The sequence below is a fragment of the Gasterosteus aculeatus genome, chromosome 10 (genome assembly GCF_964276395.1).
Source record: "Gasterosteus aculeatus chromosome 10, fGasAcu3.hap1.1, whole genome shotgun sequence".
Taxonomy (NCBI): Eukaryota; Metazoa; Chordata; class Actinopteri; order Perciformes; family Gasterosteidae; genus Gasterosteus; species Gasterosteus aculeatus.
The window spans coordinates 17051545-17065842 of NC_135697.1; the positions used below are offsets into that span (position 1 = coordinate 17051545).

General features: G+C 47.1%; 1 protein-coding gene across 2 annotated transcripts in view; it reads left to right on the forward strand.

The window, feature by feature from the left end:
* Positions 1-12191: 12191 nt before the first annotated feature.
* Positions 12192-14298, forward strand: part of cacng7a (calcium channel, voltage-dependent, gamma subunit 7a) — a 16922-nt gene continuing 14815 nt past the window's right edge. The window contains exon 1 of one of the 2 annotated variants that reach the window (XM_078081856.1): positions 12192-12517. The gene's annotated coding sequence lies outside the window, so the exon portion shown is untranslated. The remainder of the gene's footprint in view (positions 12518-14298) is intronic. The other variant, XM_078081857.1, reaches the window with a different exon arrangement.

The window sequence follows — 14298 nt, forward strand, 5'->3', positions numbered from 1 at the left end:
GCTTGTTTATAGCGTAGGCTCTGATGTACAAGAGTTACAACTATTAAGACATTGTTAACATTACAGTGACTTGCTTAATTTGGATTGGAGTCTTTTTTATCATTGCCGACCATCCTTCAATGAGCAAAAACTGAACAAGGAAAGTACAAAAATTGGCCCGACAACTATAAATATTCCAGGTTTGAGGATTTTCATCCTCTCGTCTGTAGAACCTCTCAATCAAAGAACATTTCTATGATTATTTTTTATTTGAATTTATTTTATTTTTTACATACAACACCATCTCTCTGGTATAAACCAATATGGGACATGCTGGTTACTTGAAGGCCTTCTGATGGTCTAAGAGAACTTCTCAGGTGGTTCCTCTCCTTTTGATTTTTCAGCAAAGAAGTTTAATGGTTTAATAGGTTTAATGATTCAAACTATAATGCAAGAGACACTTCATAAATGACTCCCTGAGCGTGTTCCACCTCGGTAGTTAATCAGGAGGAGAGCTGTTGTATAATCGAGTGAAACAATCCCACCCAAGAAGCCGAGTCGTGACAGTTTCATTAAAAAACATAACTCCCCTCAGAAAGAACCCTTTAAGTAGAGTTCTGCAGCTCTGCTTCTGTTCTTGACATCGACAATGAAAGGAAGAAAAACAGGGCGATGGTTGTCTCGGTCGCTGGTAGAGTGCAGAGGAACCCGGTTCCAGGTAGAAGAGGAGACGGAACCACCGATTTAAAAGCCCAGAGGTGGAGCCAGAGAGTCACAGGGGAGCTGTTTGGTGAAGCGATGATGAGACTAGTTATCTCCTCCTTCCACTAGTTATCTCCTCCTTCCACTGGTTATCTCCTCCTTCCACTAGTTATCTTCTCCTTCCACTGGTTATCTTCTCCTTCCACTGGTTATCTCCTCCTTCCACTAGTTATCTCCTCCTTCCACTGGTTATCTCCTCCTTCCACTAGTTATCTCCTCCTTCCACTAGTAATTTTCTCCTTCCACTGGTTATCTCCTCCTTCCACTAGTTATCTCTTCCTTCCACTGGTTATCTCCTCCTTCCACTAGTTATCTTCTCCTTCCACTGGTTATCTCCTCCTTCCACTAGTTATCTCTTCCTAGACTTTGTGTTTTGTGTCTATTTAATGACAAAAATCGTTGGTTTTGATCACATTTGCCTGAGAAAGCTGAGTGGTTTCCTTTGTTGAGGAAGAGGAATCTTTTTAAGCTGCACAAAAACGATGCCCATTTATCTCGATACTCACAGACACACGTGTGTTTATCCCAACCTCCACAACGTGTATCCGGAGGCTGTTGCACGTATCCACAGCTCACAATGGGCTTCTCCGCGATGCTCGCACCACTCAGCCATTCGCCCCCCTGACACGGCAGGATGAGTCAGCCAATCAGATCGCAGCACGGGTGCCTCGGTGAAAGCGGCGCGTCCAGGGGTCGGACTGCTCCGAGTGCAACACTGATGCTGATGGAGGAAATACATGAAGTGATTCAAGGTGGTAACACGCTCCTCATAACAACGCAACCTATTCTATATATCTCTATAAATATATATATATATATATATATATATATATATATATATATATATATATATGAACACAACAGGTAAGACCTGCTGAATAGCAGATGAGACGGCGAGGTCCTGCTGGGGAGGACGGGGAGACGATGAAGTGCAGATGAAAAGAAGCAGCGAGAGGTAAAGAAGAGACACAGAGACGAGTTGGATGTTCTCTTTCAACCGCATTACATTATATTTATATATTTATCTTTTTATCCTTTGATATTTGTCCCGGCTGACTCACCAGCTGAATACATTACTGAACACGTATTGAATCACTGAATCACTGCAGATCTTCTGCTCCTGTAGAGCCTGTGGCCTCTAAGCAGGTCTGCAAAACACACACACACAAACATACATACAGATGTGGATACATGTGTAACTACGTATCAGTTAAGTAGAAGAGATGTTTCTATTATATTGCCTCTGCCTTAAATAAAAAACAAACCAACAAGAAAAGTGAATCCAACTTTACACCGCAATCCAAAAAGGTTGTTATGGAGAAATAAATACCTGCAGTTAGATGAATACAAAAGGCCCGAGGCTCTCACAGCTGTCTGGAGCTGCATTTTCATTTCCATTTTTGAAGCTTTCATTTGAAATGATGCGCCTACTTCCACAGCGGAGACGTCGTTGAGGAACACAAACGTTTTTGTCTGATTGTCCTTCACACAACAAGCGATCAATCCAATTAAAGCAGTAATGCAGTCGGAATATGTGGCAAAGAAATACCACTCCGACAGAAATAAAGCACAGGAGGCCGCTCGAAAGGCTCGTTTGTACGGATCAATAAAGCCGTCTAGCGTGTGCAGATGTATGAAAGTGACAGTGAGCGACGGGGCAAAGGGGGTCTCACTCGTTGAATTTTGGAATGCTTTCCATCGCCGACTTCTGTTCTTTCACACATTTTGTTGTTTATTGTATCACTTTGTCTGTATGCATCAGCAGATTTCTCCTAAACTCACCAAACGTTACCATTAGATAATGCCTCATTTGCATATTTAAACATAACATATACAAAACATGTAATACAAAAAATGTGTGAAAGTCAGTGAAAACATTGGAAGTTCCATGATGATATCTGTTGTTATATTTAAGCATATATTTACCCAGATAATGCATCATTTGCATATGCAACCTTAACATCTAAGAAAACAAGAATAAATAAAAGTAACTGTCCCAACTGAGGTCTGAGGTGTGACCCTGATCCTCCTCCTGCGGTTCACACAAGGTGCACATCTGGCTTTCCTCCACTAGAGGGAGCCAGATGTGCTGATCTCAGGGCGGGATGGAGGGAACCTTCCACCACCTTTCTGTCGACCTGCACCGTGACTTCATGGCTCCTTCAGCCCGACCCGATCACATCTGATTACCCGGGCCAGCGGTGTAACTGATGGCCAGCGGTCCTGCCTCTTTTCTAATCCCTGAACAATGTAGACCGGACCGGACTACGTGGACTGGATTGGACCAGACTGTATGGGCAGGACTTGCCGGACTGGACTACATGGACTGGATTTAACTGGAATGGAACAGACTGGAGTGGGCTATGTGGACTGGACGCGACCGGACCAAGCCGGACTATATGGACTGGACCACAGTGGACTGGACTCTACTGGACTGGACTCGATGCACTGGACTGGACCGCAGCAGAGCCGGCAGAGTGGAACTGACAGAAATCCAATAGAGCAGAATGAACTTGGCTCATCGGAGCGTAACTGGAGTGTTACAAAGACGGGTGGGAATGTGTGCGTGTGCGTCTTTTCAGGCTTATTGAATCACACGGCTGATGTGGCCACATGTGATCACTGGTTCCTTTTTCTAACCATCAGCGTGAGGTGTGATGTCCATGTGACACACGCCGAGTTCTCTGTGCACCAGTCAAAGCATCAATATGATGACATCACCACCGTCTGAGCTCCAGGTCTCCAGTACCAGTTTGCTGAAAGTATTCTGCAACTTCAGGTATGTTCAGAAGTAATATTGATAACAAAGTATAACCTACCATCGGGAAAAAGCTTCCACACCGAAACCAAGAGGATTCTGGGATAACGGGAGGTTGTGTATAGTTTGGATGACGAGGACTCACTGCTGTTTGTGTCCACAACTGAGATCTAATTTCAACCTGAAACCAGGACTTCAAGGACCCTGAAGAGAGACGGAGAGAAGAACCTGCTTTCATCTCATCATCATCTCAGCAAGAGAGAGACATGGTGTGTGTGTGTGTGTGTGTGTGTGTGTGTGTGTGTGTGTGTGTGTGTGTGTGTGTGTGTGTGTGTGTGTGTGTGTGTGTGTGGCTGATGACAGTCAGCAGGAGGTCCAGCCCCCCTCCAGAGCCCGACTCCATCAGAGGAGGAGACCAGCAGCAATTCTGTGACCCCGTTGTGTGTCTGTGTGTGTGTGTCAGTTCACCAGGAAAAGGCTCTGAATGTCAGTTGTGATTCCATGAATGTGTTTAGAGTAACGCGTCTCAGTTATGAGCGAAGTGTCATTTCTCCACTGGACGCCGCAGTTTGTCCGACAATGCAAACAAAATAAACACAACGTGGGCGTTTTCTCAAGCAGTGTTTTTACGCGTCCAAATTCCACATGTTCCTGCTAACACACAGAGACGGCTGCACGTCGGCAAGACGCTGTTCCGCTGTCATGTTGTCATTTTATTCAGTTGTCCAAAACAACCGCCACAATTTCATCTTCTCGCATCTTCCAACAGAAGTAAAAATGGGGACTTCAGTCGTCTTTTCTTCTTTGTCCTCAATAATGTCGCATCGATCACCAAGTGACTTCAGCATTAAAGCACAAACAGCCAGACGTCCTCGTCCTCCCCAGGGGGGCGGTGGGGGGGCAGGTGGGAGCGTCCAATCGTACCTCGCACGGGCTCTGTCCTTCTCGGTTCTCTTCAGAGGTTAAAGGTCGTCAGGCCGCTTCATACGTTTGCTTTATTGTGCAAACGTGTGAAAGCACCCTGAGGGGGCGCACGGGTTTGCGAGTTGAACCGGACTCACTGGCAGTAAAATGAGCCTGAACTCAACTGCACGTGAATAAAGAACGCCGTAGAAGATGGAAATGCAACAAAGGTCAAAGGTCCTGAGCCCTTCAAAAGCGGTTAAGGCTAAAGATCGAACCTCGGGAGCCGTTTAGCTTTCAATCAAATCCGATGAAAACTCTGATGTAAAAAGGTTACAGAAGACGATAATATCTGTTTATTTGTTAGTTGTTCATTAAATGTGATTTGCTAAACGACACAGAATGTTAAAGTGTTCATGACGTCAAGAGGAGGTGAATCTGCTGACTCCTACTGGGGACCTAATGCCACTGCACCCCCGTCTCATTTCTACTAAAGGGGTGTGGTGGTTCAATGGGCAAAAACACACACACACACACACACACACACACACAAGTTGTCAAGAACATTCACTGAAGGAAATAACATCCAGTACACAAGCTTCATCAAAACAAACACACACACACGCACACACACACACACACACACACACACACACACACACACACGTGCGCGTGTCCAGCCTCCAGTCCTGCAGTCTGTCACAGATGTGCCGGAGCCTCGGAGCGCTCTGACATGCAGTCGCTCATCTGGATGAGCAGGAGGCCTTAAATGGGTCAGAAGCATCACAACCTGAGCGCACACACACACACACACACACACACACACACACACACACACACACAGTGAAGCAGCCATATTTGAGTCTTTAATAGGTCACATTTCATGATTTTCCTGAGGAGGTAGCCTTGGAAAATGTCATTTGTCGTTTAAAAAATCAGGATTTATCTTCTTAATTCCATTGGATAGAATCGATGACGTCATTCTCTCTCCTAATGAAGGGTCATACGTTTGGTTTAGTGCCAGTGTTTTCATTCATTCATGTGAATATACTTGTGTCCTCCTTTTGTCCTTCTTGTGGTAACACAATAAATAAATGTGTGTGTGTGTGTGCGTGTGTGCGTGTGCGCTTGTGTGTGTGTGTGTGAGTGTGTGTCTGAGGGGTAAAAATATTCAGTGTGAGATGGGGGGGGGGGGGGTGGGGCTCCCTGCGGGCCTCGGCAGCGTCTGCCAACCCAACAGGGCTTTTCACAGGAAGAGCTGTTTGACTCCATCACTCACATCACGTAGATTTGATCAATAACTCCGATTGATAAATTCATCAATAAGTAATATTCAGTTAATAGCTTTATTAAAGTTGATGTTGCGCATTCATTCAGCTATGATTTAAGATGAAACACTTTATTTGGGGGCCCCATCAGTGCAGAAGCCACGCAGTCGATTGTACGTCACACCGAGTGCCGAAGGGCCACAGCTGAGGATTTAAGAGCTACTGAAGTAGAGATTTCTGGATCACAGTGTGAGAAAAAGGGCTTTAAAGATACATTCTTCTGCAAGATTATAGACATTTTGAAGAAGCTACAGCTGAATAGGATCCAAAATATAATGAATAGATATTAATAATAGTATAAACATTAAACTTCCGCAGTTGATCACTAATATTAAGAGTTGGTTTTGTGCTGTTTGAACATGGACATGAGGCATTATATAATGGTAACCATGGTGATTTAGAAAGGACCTGAGCTCTGACCTGGGACAGTAGAGGGCGGAACTTTCTATGAATTAGTGATCCGCGGCCTCTCAAATGAATAATGCGTGCGTCAAACGCCGCGTGGCGCCGCGGGTTCCGTCTCCGCGTGCCGGAGCTGTGACCTTGGGAGGGTCGCTGAAGGCTGTGGGGGGGATCAAACACGACTGTGACCTCACTTACGTTCTGACACTGTGTACTCACAGAATACTAGCGTTAGCATTAGCATTCAAGGATCATTTATTGTCGACATGCAACAGTCAGAGTGCAGCTCCGCTCGACCAATCAGAGTGCAGCTCTCTGTCGAGCGGAGTCTGATGCTGGACCACGACGGATGCGGGTGCCTGTGAAGACGCGACCTCACGCTGCTTTCATCAGACGCCCTGGAGCATGCTGGGTAGTGGAGGAGCCCCAGGCCCTGTAGTGGGGGTTTTAAGGCGAGATTTTAACTGTCAGTTTTAATATCTGTCAAAAGCGGCACGCTAGCTAACGTGTGATACTTCCTGTTGCTTGGCAACGCCGTCAGCTGTTCTGCCTTCTGTCTCATTGGCTGGTGTGAAACCACTCGGAAAGTTCTGATCCAGGTCCCCGAGGAGATTTCTCCCCGGGTCGTCTGGAGGGTGGAATCGGACATAAATCCGTCAAAACCCCTCAGCTGAGTGTCCTCTGGGAGAAAAAACAGAAATGTCAGCCTGTGCTTCTTTTTTTCTTTGTTTCCTGTCGCTCAGTTGCTCTCTCCGTCTTTTTGGAGTCCGTCTCCAGCTGTCAATCAGCCTCAGTTATTTCTAATGAACGCGATTAATTGGTCTGTCGGTATTCAGCCCGTGTTTCCGCCTCAGTGCTTTCTAACACGCTCCCGTCCCGCTGCTCCTCATCAGCCTCCCCTTGTCCTCGTTTCCCCCCCTTTTCATATGTGCTCCCCTTTGGCTCTCCCCCCCCTCCCTCTAATAACACACCCACCTCCTCGGCTCCCCGTCAGACCTCTTTTTTAATAATCCCACCTCCCTCCATCCTGCTCCTCTTCCACCTCGAGCTACTTTCCCAATGGAATTCCTCATAATTACCGTTGTCCCGGCAACCACCACAATCACTCGAAACAAGCTTTTCACAATATGTCGGCTGAGTTGCTGTTGAGGACATTTATTTCACCGTTTCAGCCCCCCGGAGTGAAGGAGCGTGACTTCTTACACAACACGACCATCTGACGCCCGGAAGCTGTTTGCATGACGAGGAATCAACAAGGATGTGAAGATTGGTTTCCTCTTTCCTTCACCAACAACCACAAGACAAATACATGTTGCGTGTATAAATCATGCTATGAATCATAGATGAACAAACCCCTCAGTAGAAGCCTTGAGGAGAGGAATTAAACCGTGAATTTTGCTGGATACTAAAAGTGAGTCTGAGAAAACATTTTTTAGTGAAAACGAAATTATCAAAGCAAAAGAGCCCCAGATGACCCGGCTGTAAATGAACCGTGAGGAGGATAAAAAGCTCTTCAGTTTGGTTTGTTTCGATCGTCGCACACAAACACAGAGACGTGAACAGAACTCAGTGGGGGTTTCATCCCTTTAAACACTCGCTCTTCTTCACGCTATGAAACACGCGGCCGACGGCTCCAAACCGTTCAGACGTCGTCCAAAAGCGTCTTCACGCATCACGCAGCAGCCGCACTGTTTCCGGCTTTGTCCTTCAACATCACAATGTAGCGCAGCTCCGTCAGATTACCCAGGGTGCACGTGAACGCACGCAAGGGCAGAGACGTGCACACACATAGTGTACACAGAGAGCAGCGCATCAACACATGCACATTATTTACATCCGGTCGCACACGCTAATATGAACACAATCCGCCATGTACACAGCTTATTGTGTCATGAATTCATGCTGCTGAGTGTGTGTGTGAGTGTGTGTGTGTGTGTGTGTGTGTGTGTGTGTGTGTGTGTGTGTGTGTGTGTGCACGGTTAAATGGGACATTTGCATCAGGATGCACTGAGGCCCCAGAATGCAATGCAAATGGCCCAGAAGTGTCCCATTCCTGTGAAGATAAACGATTCATGTTATTTGTATTAAATGCGTGTGGAGTGTGTGCCTCATTGGGCTCATTGCTTTCATTTCCCCCTGTATCTTATTCATGTACATTTCCATCTAATCATTGGAATCCATCGTTTCCATTCGATATACTCATCATAACCAGCGATCATTGCAAACCTTCAAATAAACCAGTTCATTAAAATACATATTTTTCTTCCTGTGTTTTGAATCCAAATATTTAATAGAATACATCATCTCATATCTAATAACCGCTGCAGTAAACAAACAGCTCTAACTGTACCCCCCCCCCCCCCCCCCCCCCCTCCACCCCCCCGTGTCTGCAGTCCATTGATGTAGAAATCCCTCCTTTCTGAGCGGTTGGAGATCAATGCACCACTGGCTATAAATAGCGCTGCTCATGTATTGGATTTCCCTGCCAGGGAGCTAAATATAGAGTGTGGGGGGAGGAGAGAGGCGGGAGGGACCCCAGAGGAATAATACAAAGACAGGACGAGGAAGGACGAGGACAATGTTTGGACTCTGCAGCTTCACTTCTTTCCTCCTTCGTCCGCGCAGAGTTCTGCTGCATTTATTTCCAATCGTTTCTGTGTCATTTCCACTGCACACAGTCTGTGTGAGGGGGGGTCAGTGCCCACTTATCCTTTCAGCACCTGGGGGGGCGTTATTCCGTCCCTCCACCGCGGCGCTTCTCAGACGAGGCCTCGGGCAGAAGAAGGTTCTCGGGAGCCGCGCTGAGCAGATTGTTGAGTTATCGTTCCGCACGTCGGCGGGCAAATAGCTGCGTAGAACACAGCCGGTACTGATTAGTTTCATCGCAGATCACTTTCATCCCGATGGCGTTAGATGCTGTGACTCTCCACCCAAAAGTCCCAATCAGTGAGGAGACAGAGGTCCAGAGAAGAGGAGAGAAGGTCAACCTACAAATGGTAACAATTCCTCTTTTATGAGTGTTGAGATGGAGAAGAGACAAGTGACCAATACAGAGCTGGTTATTAGAGGGTTGAATATTCTGCATTAACTCTTCTAAGTTTGGGTTTGACTGACTGAGCAAGGCATCCATATTTGTTTTTTAAGAACTAGTATATTTATAAGTCAGAATGTTCACCAGTCGTAAAGAATTGTTGACGTGTACTTCTACTTCAATATGACGTGACTCTCCATCTGCATTCATTTCTGTTTCATAACCAGCCCACTGTAAATACGACGCTTTCTTCCCCAAAACACCACTAAAAAAGCACACAATTAGGAGATCGGCACGCACACAAGAGAAGGAAAAGAATGAAATGTATATTTTGAACAAAGGCTGCTCACGGAGGGAGCCTCTGTGGGGGGAATGAGGTGGCAGTTTCCAGGGATTAGGAGCAGGAGGCCCAGCTGCTACCAGCTCCACTGAATGGACCACCACGCTGCCAATGATCCACCGTCTGTCCCCCGTCTCTGTCTGGGGGACAAAGACAGCACAGCTTCAATTAGCTCGTTCTGTTTGCCTCCTGCAGTATATTTACATGTACCAGGCCGTATAAACACTCATTTTATTTTCCATTCCATTTTTATAAAACGTTTTTGTATCGTCTGCATAAAGTTCCGGACGTCATTTTACATTTTCAAATAGTTTTGGAAAGTAGACAGAAAAAATTTAACAGTATATTTAATCCCCAACTTTCAAAAAAGTAGCTTCCAACATAATTTTTCCCCTCCAAACTCCAAACGCTTTGCAAACAACTGCATGCTGGGAATTATCCCTAAATACCTCACAATACTTTACTACGTGGGACCTTCCACGGACATTTGTGATCTGAGTTGTGAGTCTGCTGCAAACACTGATGGATCCACCAACACGGGTGTTTTCCCCGATGAGCAGCAGAAGGCCCAGTTGGCTGTAAATAGGCCGTGTGCTCCTTCGCTATCGCTCTGTTTGAGTCACATGTCACCAGGTTCCTTCGCCCGCCGCCATTCTGGGCCTCAAGTCTTCTTTCTTTTTACTGTTTCACTTGATATTCAACTCTGTTTGTGCGTTCCACCATGCAAGCAAAACAACAAGTTTAGAACACTGAAATAAAGATAAAGTATCTTCTGCAACTATTGAAAGCAGGTTACGAAAACAGTCCAATCGTCCACAATTAGAGGAGTGGACAGATGTTATCACGTCATTCATTAAATAAAGATTAGAATCAGCCATTAGTCTACTCATTAGCATGTTTTATTCAATCACTAGTTTTTTCAGTTGAAGAGGATGATTTCATTTCAATAAAAAATGAAATACAATGACAATAAGATCAGGTGATATCAAAGGGGCAAAAATTATAATTACATTTTGATGAAAAGAAAAGGTAGATTTTTTTTCATCATCAGAGACAGTGAAAGAGGACCTAGGAAGGAACCTTGTGGTGCTCCACACTAACCTCAACCTGTAACTGTTTGGTTTAAGTTCACCTCATGATAGATGCCTTTTTTACCTTCCAACAATACGTTCATGGCGGTTGACATCGGTGGTTTAGGAAATAAAATAAAACGCAAAATCCAGAACACTTTCCAAACAACCTGCACTGTGCAGTTGTGGAAACCAATTTCCCTCGAGCTCACACACTTTGTCGGCTAAGAAGTCTTGAAGTCTAGAAGTTCCCTCCCCGGGAACCGGACTTATGGAAGCAGATCGCTCGTCCTGTGACGCCCGCGGGATCAGAGCCCACCTGAAGTGGGGGCGACCCACTTAAACTAATCTTTTTCTCCTCCCCATTGAAACGGGAGTGTGAATGTGGGCCAGTGGCTGTGAAGTGTGGCCGCGTGCTGGAGGATGTCATTGCCACTGGCTCTGCACCCTGTGGAGACCACATGGCACACGCCGGCTCGCATCGAGCCCTCCTTGCACTTGGAAGGGTGATGACAAACAAGGCCGGCGTGCAGAGTTTCCCTCGTGATATTTACCGATGCGTCACTGCGACGTCCCGCTGCATTGGTCCATCAGGAAATGCATCATTTTATCCAAAGAAGAAGAAGAATGTGTCCTCACAGTGAGCCGGCGGTTCACGGACGTTCATAAATGTTCTTCTTCTCCTGCTCAGCGCCATTTATCAGACATTCCATCTACAACGTTTAACTTCCGTCTTGTGAGTGAAGTCATCGGTTGGGCCTCTCGTGTGGATGAAGTAGTGTCGGTCGGGAGGAGGAATTCCATTGTTACTCCAACACACACACACACACACACAGAGACACACACAGACACACACGGCGTGAGTCACAGGGCAGCACAGCCTACTGTATCAGTCTGTGGTCGCTTGGGGCCGATGGGGCCACTCGACCATGAAAGCGGGTACGGAGGCCTAACAGGCAACGACACAAACGCACACACACACACACACACACACACACACACACACACAACGCCACCAGCCAAAACACAAGGACACACATTCACACATGAGTTTTTTTCGGACATGTGACATCCTGTCCTGTCTCTCGCTCGTCTGTGTTTTTGATTTTGCGTCTTAGTGTCTTTTAAAGGTCAAACGGGGGCTGATTTCTAAAGATATTGATTTGTGTCAGAGACTGTCAGACAAATACAATTTGAACACAGCTTTTATCAAACGTATATAGAATATAGATGATGTACTAAATTAATTCTTACATTTTGTTGTTTTTTTTAAATTATTTTCACATTTAGATGTTGAATTAGTCACACGACGCTAACGCTCCTCCATCAGTGCTGCAGAGCAACGGTTAGCTGATCACAACCTGAAACATTTAAAGTCCATGAAAGTATAACTGAATGATTGCTTCATGTCTTTAGGAGTTAATATCACGTGCATTTAGTACAACTTGGCAGTATAATAACAGTTTTAAATGGAGACTTCATAAATGTCTGTTGTGATTGACTTCAGATGCTCCTCTTAAGAAGCTGTTCAGGTCCCACGAAGATCCAGATTCTCCACCAAATGGAACCCCCCCCCCCCCCCCTGCAACCCCCTCCTCCACCCTCCCCTACCTCCGACACACACCAGTCCCACCGCCCTTAAACCAAACTACACTGAAGCCCATACGAACGATTCTCCGCAGTGCTGGAAGAGCGGAGAGAAGTAAAGAAGGAGGAGTGAAAGGAAGAGGTGGAGAACAGGGGGGGGAGGAACGGGGAGACACGAGGAGATAGAGAGAGAAAGAAGGAGGGGGAGGAGGTGCGGCGAGAGCAAGGGAGGGAGAGAGAGAGAGAGAGAGAGAGAGAGAGCGATAAGGGGGAAACTGCAGATTTGGTGGCCGCGCTTCCAAGTGCGCACGGACCTCTCGTCGGCCGCACCGCCCGACCTGCTCTGCGCGCTGCACGGTGAGTAGACCTGCTGCCGAGCCGAGCCGATCCATTCCAGGCATGAATCCCCCCCCCCCCCCACACACACACACACACCTCCCCTCGTATCTCGCACTCCTGTTGAAGAAGCTGCGCTTCTTTGGGTCGCGCACGTCAGCACTTGTGTTTCGGCTGGACGCTTGAGAGATGATGCTCGTGCGCTGAGTGTTGACTGGAAATGAAAGCCGGGCATGTTGTGTAAGAGACGAGCCTCAAGTCCTCCTGCTCGCCTCGGAGGAGAGGGGATGCGCGTTGGGGGGGGGGGGGGGGGGGGGGGGGGCGTCTGCGCCTGGCCACCGTACGGAGATCAGAGAGGAACCTCCGTAACACTTAATTTGGAGTCAAGAGGAGCGCGGCGCTCCAGCGGGGGCACGGGAGAGGGAGGGGGGCACTACTGTGCGTGCGTGTGTGTGTGTGTGTGTGTGTGTGTGTGTGTGTGTGTGTGTGTGTGTGTGTGTGTGTGTGTGTGTGTTCTCTTGGGCTTCCCATGCTGTGTTCCAGCAGACTCTCTCTCTCTCTCCTTATTGTCTCTCTCTCTCATCATGCTTAATTAATGATACCATATATGGACTGGCAATGTCACGTACTAATATTGTTTGAATAATATTACGACATGATGATGTCGTGATAGAACGGTCATCATGGAGGGTTTAACCTTTCTGCATTAGCGCTTCCAATGCTGCCAATGGGAGCCAGTGGCATGAAGATTCCACATGGTTTGAACATAAAAGTGTCAAAGGCGTCCGACATCCAAGATGGAGGTTGTCAGGGTTCACAGCAATATGTGTTACACCCACCGAATAATGCAGCTCAATAGGACCACATGAAGTATGAAGTAGCATGTCAGTGCTTGATATTATCAGTTGAGATCAGGTGTGATTCCATCCAGACATCCCTCCAGGTGAAGCGGTGCTTCTGCCGTTGAGCTGATGGTGGCCTTGACTGGTGGATTCGTGCTCACGGCCACAGATTTTCCCGTCACAATTAGCTAGCATGGAAGTCAAATAACTGGATCCATGAACAACTCCCGTATGAGACAAATGCGGCTTCAGCTAACGCGGATTTTGGATCCGCATCTCTGCAGCTGGCTGAGTAACAGCATGCGCAGACCTCTCTGTGGATTCGTCAAAGGAGCCTGAGAAAGGGTGACCAGGCCGAGGGGAAGACCTCGCCTCGGATGAAGAGGGCATGCGGTCAAAGTTTGACAATCCCTCACGTTATATGTGTGTTTGGAGCTTTAAACCAGAGCGTGAGAAGGAACCGCGGGGACCAACCATTGAGCAACGAGGTGCGATCCCACAGCGTCAGGAGGCCCCGATCCTTCAGCCGACTGCAGAGATGTCGAATAAGACGTGGAGCACCGTCGTCATCGTCATCATCATCCCTGATGGGGGAATTGGTTGCGTTGTTTGAGCAGCTGATTGAGGGAGTCTCTGTAAGGTCCTCGCTGGTCCTCCAGGGGACGTCTGTTTACTCCAAACCGTTGAACGAACAACGAGCGGTCGGCACGGTTCAGTACAACGTTTGCATCGCACCCCCTCAGGCCGAAGCCAAAAGTGACCACAACTTATTAAATTACACAACGTCCAAACTGAATGAAGGAGCGTGAATGTGTGTGTGTGTGTCTGTGTCTGTGTGTGTGCCACAAGGACCTTCCTCAGTTTTTGGGCCAAGGTCTTTCCGGTGAGCTCCTCTTCCTCTGCTTAGGTTTGATCTTCCTCTCCTCAGCACATTAACAGTCTGGTGAGGCCTCCTTCTCC